Genomic DNA, 12,654 nt, shown 5'->3' on the forward strand with positions numbered 1-12,654 from the left:
GCATTTGATTTTTTTCTTCTTTGCTCTCATTGATATTATATCTGTGTGCTAAACTGCACTTAATTCCTAATAAATAGGTCACAAGCTGGAACCAAATAAATCTGCACCATTCAACCCAACATGTGACCTAGATCACACTGCCAGAATATCCACTAAATCTTGTCCAAAAGGCTGTAAACAATGCCAGTAGTGTCTTTGCATTTTCCTGAGAATCCTAATGTCAAGTAATGATGGTGAGAACCTGTGATAAATCTCATCCTTATTAGCTTTTAAGAACAAATAAATTGCAAATGCATATTCCTAAGGACCTGCTAAGTAGTAATCTGTGGCCATACCCTAGCAGATGGACAAGGGTTTGGCGGTAATTTTTGCTGTCTGGTGATCGTTTCAGGTGTCAAACACAGTGTTGTAGTGTAAGAATATCAGATCAGTAGGTTCCAAGCAATTTAAAGGGTTTTTCCTCGCTTCCATCTATTGGCATCCATTTTATTTTTCTTTTCTACTAGTCCAAAGTCATTTTACTCACATTTTTGTCCCTATTTCAGTGCTATCATCTTGAGCATATGATTTGAATATGAAAACACAATCTCAAAATACCAATAGGGACCTGAATTTTCAGTGAATGCTAAAACAGAAAGTTCAATTCCTTTAACTCCATCAGTACAACAAACAAAGTTTCAATTTTTTTCTAAAAGAACACTGGTAAAGCAATATTTTGACAAGGCTTCATCACACACATAGAACAATAATGAGCATAGAAAATATTATAATATTGTAATAATAAAACCTTTATCCCCCCCAATGTTCTTTCGCTAACAAGAATCAATCACTGATTTATTTTGATTACTGTATTTGTAAAGACAAAATGCATATAAAGTTTGACCCTGGACATCTAAAAAGCCATTTACTCATGAGCAACAATGTAAATCACCCTATAATTTAGAAATCTTTAAAAATCAGGAGGAAAAGAAACCAAAAAACATTTATTAAATGAGATAGTTGAATCACTAGGGAGCTGGGGAGCTGAATGGTTTCCAGCCTTCATTTAACATGGATGAAGCTTGACACAATGTTGAAACTTTAGCAATCCCAACATAATGAGAAACAAGACTGTCTCATGTTATATTCATGTTTTTCTGTTTAATGAAAAAAACTCACACATTAGGAAGCAATCTGCAAGACAGGTACTACTCTCATTTTCGGCTTATTGAGGAGGCTGCAGGTAAAGAAACAATTACTGGCACAATAGGGCTTCTTTTTTTCACAATTTATTTTTCCAGAACATCACCTGTGAGTGCAGCTTGTACTGAAAAGAGCAATAAGTAAAAAATATAACCTGATATTATTCATAATGTACAAATGAATTAAAAAAATAAGACAAAATATCTGGATGTTCTTCTAAACTAAAATATCTGAGCAATAGTTTCCATCAGCAATCTGCTGTTTCACATAATATTAAATATTTTTCAGCGAATCTATTTGGTGAATACTTGAGGAATTTTACCCAAGAGTTCAATGTACCTAATGTATTCTAAAGTTTTTACCAGTACAATGAAAAATATTTCATTAAAGGTATGTCAAATATGTTAGACACACCTGAAATCAGAGCAGGAAAAAGGAGTATTTCTTCTGAAGTTGTCTTCCTTCTCCAAGCCTCTCTGTTCACAGAGCAGCACTCATGTGGTGTATGCAGTGCTTTAATAAAAATGAACTATGGCCTTATTAACAAAAGGAAGAGAACAAATTTTGCTTTAATAAAGAAGGTCATGCATAAGATTCTTCAACAACTGTTTTAGTAATGACACTCTTTATAGTCCTTGCAAAACTAAGCCATTTTGTGGATTTATTATTCTGAAGGGCTTGTTGCTCATGAAAATTAAAAACAATTTCCACTGGTAATAAAAGTCTCCTATAAAAATACATTAGATGTCACTCATATTTCAAGGTAAGAGCCAACATCCAAGTTCCATCACTATCTTACATACACTTCCTTGCTCCTCCTTCTGTGGATTCAGATACCATGCAGTTTGAGACAAGAACCTGAAAAACAGATGTACTTTGTTAATGTTACCCATGATGAAAACCTGTATGAGCCTTTATTGCTAAAGAAAAACACCAGCAAAATCCCAAACATCTCAATTAATTTATGAGCATTTGCATCACCTGCTAAAGGTGGCATTCTATTTTGAGGTAATATTAGTGGGATTCAGTTGCCTGAACACTAGCACTCAAGTTTCTTTTCAAGAATCCTAAAGTAAACTAAAATATCCACCTTAAACTGGAGAGAACTATATTTGCCAGAGGAAACATACATTTTTTTTCTTTTTTTTTTAAAGAAGGAAATAAGGTTATGTGAAATTGTTTTCTGAATTCAGATGTCTAGCATCGCTTCAGGATAACACACCTGGTCTTCAGTTCTTCTAGAATGGTGCAAGCTGATTGTCATATCTGACAGCTCATTCAGATTGCTCAGGAAGCCAATATCTTTACCTCATAATTTTATCCTTTTTTTATGTCTCCATGAAAAACATATTTTTGAAAATTCTTTGAAAGAGATAAAAAGGAGTTTTGAATTATTTGGAATATTAGCAAGCCAAACACTAAAACTCAGCTGAAATGTATGTCATAAAAAAAGAGAGTATTAAATGGGCATAGATTTCATTACTTCATTCCTTGCAGTTGTGAATAGAGGTTAGATCAGTAATTAGGAAAGAGAAAATAAAACCTTAGGCTGTGCATTTCCAGTCAACTAAAACTGAGAAATTTTCTTCCTTCTGTTCTGTATCTCTCTGAGAAAATGGCTTTCTGAGGAGATCATAATGTTGGTTCTTCCAAGCTGTGCACCTGAAAACAGAATAACAGAATTTTCCGTTAGTATTTCATTGCTTTCTTTTTCTTATCTGGGTTTGGGTTTTGTTTTTTCTTTTTTTTTTTTTTTGGTTTTGTGTTTGGTTTTTGGGTTTTTTTTTGGGTCTCATTAACTTAAATATCAGTACCCTTATAACACCTGTGTACTTTACTAATGTCTAGCTGTAGCACCTACACACCCTTCATGTACCACACTTCACTTACACCTGTATATGTTTTCACAACTTTCCCATTGTTTTCATGGAATTAGAACAGTTGCTGTGAAAATCCTGAATAAGGAAGCCTAAGAAGCATGAAAAAAGCTCCCCTTATGGCATTGAATGGGGTGCAACAAAAGCTTACAGCATGTAAAACCAAAGTAAAGATGGAAGAGAAGCTGATTACTTGGATTTGAAAAATGTATGCTTATCACTGACAGAGATTACAACACCTTTATTGTTACTGCAGCTTCATTAACTTCATTGTGGTTGCATCAGAGACTCAGCTATTTTAACACAAAGAACCCACATTTCTTGCTTTTGAAATATTTGGGACTCTTTAAAAGCGTCATTATTTTTTAGCCTACTGTGACTGTCATTTTTGAAGGATGAATCCTTATGGGAATCTACAAGTGATCCATGTACACAACACTGCTTCAGCATGAATCATCCCTAAACTGACAACTCACAGTGCTGTCAAGATTTTAGAGGTTGCTTTCTCACCTTTAGTAGTATGTTTAAGTAACTAAGTGAAGCAACTCATCTTTTTATAACTTCATAAAAAACTCTCTGCGTCTTTCTAACATCCTGCAATTTGTAAAAGAAAACACTGATATCAAGATTATCAAAATTCACTACAACATTCCAGGTGCAGCTGAATAGGAGCAAAGTAGATGAGCCACAAGAGCAAAGATATTTCAGTCTTCTGTTAAGGCTGACAGTGAAAAGGAAGCTTGAAGTCAGTGGAAACACAGGATTCTTCAAAAGCTTTCCTATAGGAAGTAAAAATACACAACAACCCTATAACTTCAGAAACAGAATTTGATAATTTAATGGAAAGGTATATGGTACATAATTGCAAGACCAATTTCCCATAGTGTGGAACACCTTATATAAGCCACAAGTAGTATTTATTTAAAGCCTCTGGAACAGAAAACAAGTATAATCAATTATTGCGTAAGAACTAAGTACAATCAAACCAGAATTCTCTACACCTTTCCTTTTTTCCTCTTCAAGGAATGCATGCTAATTACATAGCCACATAGTTTTCTAAAAGTATTGCAGTAAAAATTGTAGGATATGCATCACATATACGCAGTGGATCTTTTGCAAGTTGTAATTTTGTTCTTTGCTGTTCTGTTTGCAGAGAAAAATCTCCATAAATAAATATTTCCTAGAATAAAATTACATTACAAAAATATTTAGCTCATTTGAATTCAGAATCACATCCTAACACTTCAGGCTTGCAGATGTTTAGTTTTGAAAAGAAGCCATTTACCCATATAGTGTAATCAGTTTACATGTGTTGTTATAGTTCAGTCATTGTTTGAGTTGATGTCTGACATAAACGACTTTCCCCCCTCTGCAACATCTTTTTTTTTTTTTTACTATTTATATGATAATACCATCATGACAAGATCATTCACTGCTCATGCAAACCTTTCCTTTCATGGTGCTTTGAGAAGCATTTGCATCACTTGCATTTTCCTCTTTTTATGTGAAGATTGAATATCCAGCTGTTACCTAATTAAGTCTGCCACAGGCAAAAATCTGGCTTTATGTACCTGCAGAGAGAATTTCATGGTGTTTTAATGACTAGCTATAGATTGAGCGAAGTGACTCAAGAGGCAATGCAAGAAAAAGCTGAGCTCAAATGAGTGCCAGAGCTGTCAATTTCCAATTAAGAGACTTGTTTGTCTCTCATGACAGTGAACCATCACAAATTACTTGCTTTAGCTCTGCTGGTTAATCTTTTGCCACCTGACAGATGGAAGTAAATCAGTTGACTTATGTTAATCACTTCCAGGAAGTGAGAATATTTAAATCTTGGCACAATTTTGCATCTGTGAAGACAGCATTAGGAGATATCACAACAGCAACCCATTATTTATAGATAAGGTGTCATTTCATGTGTATATCTGTGGGAGCTTGTGGTGGAATGACTGGCAGAGAATATGGGGAAAATGAAAGACATCATTTAGCTTTTTCTCAAAAGCTCTCCCACTTGAAGGGAAAACTTCTGATTGTTCCTTTCTGGCATATTTATGTTTTTACAAAGCTGAACACAATTTTCAGCAAGATCAAGTTGTTATCACATATATATGTAGAAGATATGAGTACAGGTCTCCTGAAGTTTTACCTAGCAACAGTATCTGTGGGTAATAATTAAATAAACCTTTACTAAAAATAATAAAATAAGTATGGCATTACCAAAAAAAAAACCCTGGGATTAATTCTCTGCAGAAAAAGGGAGAATAATTTTCTCTATTATAAAAAAGGCTAAATAATATTTGATATAAATATAATATATATAATATAGATGAGATGAATATATAATATTCTCATCTATTAAGGCCTTTGACTTGTAGCTCTAAAAAAACCAAGCTGATGACATGAGCCTTGAACTAATGCCTGATAACACCTGACAATGTGAGAGCAAAGTGCATTTCAAAGCAATTTTAATATGATTCCCCGTTTGCTTCTGGCAATTTTCCTATTTTAATAAAACTGTATAATAATTTGGAGAACAGCTTGGATTTCCATGGTACCTCATCATTCTCCTAATGACTGCCCTTTCCACAGATTTAATACTACCAAAATTGCAGAGAATTATTTGATGGATATGGGCTTTCAAACACTTTTAGTTAGTTCAAAATCATATATGATGTCATGTAATTTAGGATAAAAGGTAATAAGAACATTATTTAAATTCATTCACATTCAAAATTCAAACTTCCGCAGTTCAGGGCAGGACTTCATTTGGAAGCAAAAATGCTTCAGGAGAGAAAATAACTTTTCTGGGAAATGCCATCAAGGGGTGCTTAAGAGGTACATTTTTAAATATATAAATAGAAAAATAGTTCTTTAGATATAAACCACAGTTTGCTACTTAGATTGCAGCCAAGTAACCAGGTGTCATTTTACCACTGATCATTAGCTTGACCACATGAGCTCATGAAGGATGGTACTGACTGAAACGGCACCATTCCCTTGTATCATCAGCACCTTCCAACTTACACAAACATTTACTCACTCCAGCTCCCTCTCTGACATGAGAAATTGAGCTCCACTTCGTTGAGAGTGCAGGACAGAGGCCCTTGGGCTGGATTAAGATTACACCAATATTAACAAATTCAAAACTGCTCCTGAACTTTTCTAATTTATTTTAAATCACTTATCTTTCTTACCTGGCTCCCTTTGGAGAAGGTTCTTTTCTCTGCTGCATGGCTCTCAATGTTTTTCCATGGACTTCAGAAACCCTTGTGCATATAGGGAGTATTATCAGGAGTGCTAATTAAAAAGATAGCACTATTGCATTCTGAATTGCATATGAAATTATACTAAGAATTGTTACACTCCCCTCCCCTTCCCCATATTTTTTTCTGGCAAAATATACAACCACCTTCAAAAAGAGTGCATTTTACTCTGGCTCAGAAGTCTAACTTTCTTGTTTTCCTTCTATCTACTTTCAGAATCACGCCGGGTTAATTATCATTCATGTTTGCAACAGGCAGCACAAACTCCACTTGAATGGATGGAGGGGAGTCTGCAGTGCTGTTTAAACAAAATAACAGGCCACAGAAAAACATGGTGCTAAATATCACTTCCCAGGTAATTAATTGTGTCTTGAGTGCTCCCCATCAACCTTCTTTCATGTTCTGTTGATATTTTCCTTGCATGCAAAATGTTGTGTCTTTAAAACATAATACACCAAATTTTGTTTTACATTGCTGTTTACTCACAGAAACACACATATTTATAAAAGGCTGTTCTTTGGCTTTCTGCCTACACAGCTGATTTTTTTTTTCCTGGCATATAGCATATGCAAACTGTAAAAAAATCTCACTTTCAGAAATTCAGTTAGACGTGAATAGCGAAATCACAAAATAAACTTTTTTATGACCTCACTGGCTTTCAAATTGCAAAAATATCTTACTGCTCTATCTAAGCACATACAGCTCATTGTATTCAATCAGCCCATATTAAAAATATGCAGGATGCTACATTTTGAATATGCTTGAGTTGTTCCCCTGAAGTTAAACACAAAATTCCTCAAGTTGTAATAGTTCTTCATAATTTCCTTCTCTAAAATTGAAAGTATTTAATGGTTAAAAGGTGATATATTTTTGGGGGTTTTTTGTCTTCCATGTATCAAAGGTTCTGTCTGCTTCACTATATTTTCCAAAGAAGTTGTGTTGAACTATTACAAACATCCATGTCATGTCCTTAAATTCCAGCTCCAGTAATACAGAGAGCTTAGAAGGAAAGATAATACAAAGATCTACCAATGCTGAGCTTTCAGGTGGGGTCACCAGATGGTATTCTGCTGCATTATTTTCAACTTAGAAATCTGCCTTTTAAAAATTATGTAAGTACAAATCCCAGTGGAATATCTGATTATTATGATTCGTGAGTTATTGGGAGAAAAAAAAAAAACTAAACTGAAAACCAGGAAATCTGCCAGACTGAAAGCTGGAAAATGACTGAAGTGAAATAAATAAGTAAATAAACTGAAAATGAAAACCACACCTAATTACCATGAATAATGCCATAATAAAACATAATAAAGGGGTTTTTCTATTAGTGTAAAACCACCTTGTGTATTCCAATTTTTTTCTACTTTATTAATACATCTGCTTGAATGTCTGATAGCTGTATATACTAATTTTTATAAGTAAGAATTTTGAGTTTTAACTCATTTCTTTTGATATACATATAGCATACTATACCCTTAGGTCATTAGAATGCTCATGTCATAGCAATATGTAGAGGGGGCAAATATATTCTTTAAAAAATAGTGGAAAAAAACATGATAATAGGGAAACTATGATATCATTTCAGCTTTATTTTCTCAAAAAAATTTTTTTTGACTTGACAAAAGTGAATTAAGTATCTTAGAATATAAAATTCACCTATAAGTAATTCTTGGTGAGCAGAAGCTAAGAGTTTCTATATTGACAAGCCTTCTAATATATCTAATTCAAAAGGGATTGAAGCTCAGAAAACACTTAAAAAGTATTATTGATAATGCAAATACAATATTTTATCTTATAAAAAAGAAGTGTAGAGACCCATGTAGTAGAAGTAGTATACATAAAAATACATATATATAAAAAAAAAGATTACTTACTAAAACATAAAATATAGAAATTGCTTGGAAAACAAAGTTAAAATAATAAATATGGGTTTTCCGTGATCTACATTAAGATTTTTTTTTTACCCTTACAAAAGAAACTTTGAAATAAAGCAACAAATAATTCATGAAACCAGCAAAATTTGTATTTCCATATTAGATAGGAAATGTAAAGAACGGAATAGTAACCACATGAATATACAGCTGGCTCATAGAGTAAGTTTTGGGGGAAAATATTAATTATTTTTAAAATGTATTTTAATCTCTGTCCTTCATTCCTAGCACACATACCAATGCCATTTTTAAAGGAACACTTCTATGATTATTCTAAGAATGCTCTAAGAATTACAAGGTTTGTGTCTCTAGAATCTCCTTCAGCAATCTATTTTAACACTTTGATCTTTAATAATATATTATTTCTGCATGTTTCATCCAAAGATTCCTAAGTAAAATTTAGTCTCAGTACCTCTTGTCCTATTTGTCTTAGTCACCACAGAAACTTCACCAACTGCTTGCATTAAAACTTATATTGCATGTAAGTGCAATATTTGTACTTATTTGAAAAACAGTTAGACAATGGAGGAAAGAAGGAAGGGAGATGGATGGGATCTTCCTTATGATAAATAATAGCAATCTATTCAAAGCAGTCCACATTTATGTTCGTATTAGTAAAATAAATACTTCCATGGACTGCTTCTGGATATGAAACTTGGTTTCTTTCACAGGTATATTGTTAGTATAGCTTTCTTAGTTTGGCCAATACAAATTTTGCATTTTCCAAAACAATTGTGAAGGACACAGGAGGAACAATGCCTGGCAAGACTTCTAGATCCAGTCATTCCTTTCTGATATATATGGTATAATGGTGTAATTCAAGCCCTTCTCTGCCAGTTGTTTTTCCTGACAGAGACCCTCTCATATTTGGTTTACTAGAACATGCTCAGCCTGATCACTGCTGAGTCACTGCTTTTTTCAAGGCTTACTGCTTTGAGCTATGCAATTATCCAGGCTTTCATATTAATAGAAGAAATGCTTCAGAAGATTATGATCTTCTGAACTTTGAAATGAGAGCTTTCTTGCGGGATTTAGAAAATGTAATCTGAGACTTGCAAAATACAGCAAAATTAAGAAAGGCATTCTCTTAGTACAGATTCTAATGAATAGAGCATAATTCTAGAGATAGTGGACATCATTTACAAAACTGTGGTTTCTATCTCCATTTTTTTACATTTTTACATTTAAAATTAAAACTTTCTACTCAAGCAAGTGAAAAAAGAGTTGCTTTATGCTTTATCATTCAATTTTTTTCTTAAATAATATTTACTCCACTAGGTATTTTTGTTCATTTTTTACAATAATTCTCTATACAAGTTTATCTTCCCCTTCAATTATTATGGCTTTGTTCAGCACATCCCTCTAAACTCTTCCTACACCTATGTCTTAAACTTGAGTCTCCTTGTAAATTACTACAGTAACCAAGAGAGCAATAAAGAAAGAACATTAGAAGTTTCGATCAGGAAAAAGAATATGACTTAATATATATAATAAATTCAAATATTTAAAGGAACTAAGATGTAATTAAAAATATCTATCTTGAAACATTTTCCAATTCCATAAGTATATTTCTTTTATGTTTCTGCATATTAGAGTTTGAAATTTACATTGATGAGAAGCTTTCAATTTGATGTGCAAAATAAACTTTTGAGTATTATGTAAGATTCACTTAAAAATAAGAAAATGTTTTATAATTAGGATAAATACGTAAGCAAAGTGATCATTGACATTAAGATTTCTCCATAAGTTGTGAGTGTTTCCTTTTGCAGGAGCACAACATATTTCTTGATGCCAACTTAATTTAATTGGATGCTCTTTGATACTGCAGAGCAGCTGAAGTGTTCCTAAAGTGGAAAGCTATATCATAAAAGTACAACTAATATGTTTGAGAAGTTGATTCTAGAAAATATACTTTTATTAAGGGGAGAGAAAGTAAAAAAACCAAACTTTCAGTGTTACTGCATCAGGTTAACAAAATAATAGGGAGTGTAGGTAGGCAGAGGTAATTCAGAATACAAGTAAGCGACCCGCATTAAAACAATCACATCTTTATCAGTTTCCAAAAGTATTTCTAATGAAAAACAGTACCATTCAAAAGGGAAAACCCCCAATATCTATAAAACACTAAAAAAAAATTATTCTGGATTAATATTTGAAGATATCACGATTATATGGAATTGTGGATACAACTATAATTCAGTTCCCAGTGAAAAGGAAATGATGGTAACCTATACAGAAAGAAAAGTAATAAGCATTAGGAAAACACAGCTTTGGGACAAAGTGCTTCTGTCACTAACAAAGGAAAATGTTCAGGTGTGGTTATGCCTCATTTAGTCAGGACAGTTAAATTTCATACAATAAGGAGGTATGGTAGACAAAATACAAACCTTGTAGACTTTTAATTAAAGCTACCACTCAGAATACTCCAAATCTGGATATGCATATTGCATAAATGAATAATCAAATATTCAGATTTGCCTGCATTTGAAAAGATTCCAGAGAGTTCATTTCATGATCTTGTGGTGTTGCTGCTGCAGAAGGAAGAAAGTGCAGTCTCGGTTAGTCTCTGCACAGACTGAAGGTCTCGAGTGCAAGCAGAAGCCCAGTTCTAGGAGTTTTTTCACCTGCCAGCAAAATGCAGGTGGAATGGATGGAATGAGGATGAGGACAAAACTGCATCTTCTAGTCAAAACAGATTCAATAACAAGTACTTATGTCCTCACATTTTCTTCTCAAAATCTGAATTGAAATCTTCAAAGTTACTTCTCAGTTTTGAGTTTCTGGATTCTGCCCCCCTGGAATCAATAACCATCATAGATCTCTGAGCACGTTTTTCACTCTGGTTTGATAAAAAGTACTAATCTGACATGAAGGGAAACTGTATTTTGGGGGGGTAAGGGGGGGGTTAAGTTTTTGATATTTTTGTTCAGAGAAGCATTATTATCTCCTTGGAAGCTTATGTTCCTTTAGGTGACCATGGTGTTCAGGTTTACAAAATATCCTCAGAGGGAACAGCACAGTGCATGAGGGATCCTGACTGCTTTTAAGCTCCAACAATCAGAGCTCATTATAACAAACATTGCCAAGAAAGCACCCTTATTCTTGAAGGCATAATCCATGGAAGAACTGGATAACCCAACAAATTTCAGAGTTAAGGAGAAGTTCTCTGAAAATAATTTGTATAGAACACTTGACAGCCGTATTGAGGAAGAGGCTTGGTGTGACCTCAGAAAGAAAACATTTCGTATGCAGAAGAGAAACTGTCCCCTTGACTGTGAGTAAAGTCACAACAAAAAAAAAAAAAAGCATCCAATAGGCAAAACTTAAATTCCTTATCCTTTATGTACAGGAAAATATAAGAGTAGAATGTAAGAAGGGATATTGCACAATACAAGAACAGTCTTACATTTAACCTTGGCCAGGAGATCTAGGAACAGGAAATTTCTTTCTGTATCTTTTCTGTTTGAAAGCCTATATGTTAAAAAAAAAAAAAAAAAGCATTAAAAAACAGTGAAAGTTGTGGAACTAACCCAATGCTCAGTGAATTTAATCAAGTTTAACTCTTCCAATAGAACTGCATCAGCTGGACTTTAAAGTAGTTCAAGTATATATTCTTCAATTAAACAATTGAATTTGTTATATCCCCCCAGTGCAAGCCTATATTGACAGCAACTGCCCATAAATTTAATTGAAAGAGGGAACTGTTATTTTTGGACTTTAAAAAAAGGCGGGGGGGTTGGGGGGGAGGCTAGGTATAACAAAATGAGTAAAAAGAAATGGGCACGTATGTATTTGGTTAGGAGTTTCATAAATTACAGGCTTCAGGAAACTCATATTTTATATTCTGTCAGTAGGCTGTGTCAAGCACATAATCAGAGAGCTTCTTCCTTCTCCTTTTATAGTCTTCTCTTGGATACATACTTCTCAAGTGCCTCTCCACAGCTATTCTCTGAAGCAAACAATATATTTATATGTTTATTCCTGTAAAATAATGTTGTGAATATGTGGAGAAAACTTGCTTCTATCTGCTTCTATCTTCTATCTTCTCTCTAAAAGTATATAACAGAATATATATTTTGGATTTTCTCAATTTTCATTTAATTTTTTAACAATTTCCCTATTTCAGGTGTATCAAGAAGCCTCCTTGAACTCACTGAAATTTAGGAAGGAATGCTAGAGAGAACCAATACCCTTATTTCATCATTTCCCCAGGTTAAAAGCTAAGCATAGGCATGTAATTTATATATTTATTTCCATCTGTATTATAAGAAATATAATATTAATAAAATGAATAAATATGGATAATATGAAATTCTATGAGCAGTATTTCTGAAAACTGAAAAAGGGATATTGACTAGAAGTACAAAAAAAATTTTTGCATGATAGTCTACAAAGAAACAC

Source organism: Molothrus aeneus, chromosome 1 (genome assembly GCF_037042795.1).
Source record: "Molothrus aeneus isolate 106 chromosome 1, BPBGC_Maene_1.0, whole genome shotgun sequence".
NCBI lineage: Eukaryota > Metazoa > Chordata > Aves > Passeriformes > Icteridae > Molothrus > Molothrus aeneus.